Genomic DNA, 280 nt, shown 5'->3' with positions numbered 1-280 from the left:
GGCCTGGGGGCGTGGCCCGGAGGGCGCGCCCTGCGGGTTCTGGATCCTGTCGGATAACATCGGCTTCGGTGGCCGGAAGTTGAACTTGAGGGCAGCCCGACCGAGCGGCTGCTTTCCAGGCAGAGCGCGCGGCGGCCCGCTGGGCTTTGCCTCTGGGGCTCGGGCGTGGGATCGGTTGTGGTTGTAGCTTTTGGAAAGGAGCAGGTCCCTAAAGGGCCAACAAATTCATTTTCTCAGCTCGTATTCTGGAAAATCGAGGGGCTGTCTTGCGAGCTCGCCC

Source organism: Echinops telfairi, unplaced genomic scaffold (assembly GCF_000313985.2).
Source record: "Echinops telfairi isolate 266 unplaced genomic scaffold, ASM31398v2 ScPeMD7_8;HRSCAF=38, whole genome shotgun sequence".
NCBI lineage: Eukaryota > Metazoa > Chordata > Mammalia > Afrosoricida > Tenrecidae > Echinops > Echinops telfairi.
Note: the sequence above shows the minus strand (reverse complement) of the source record.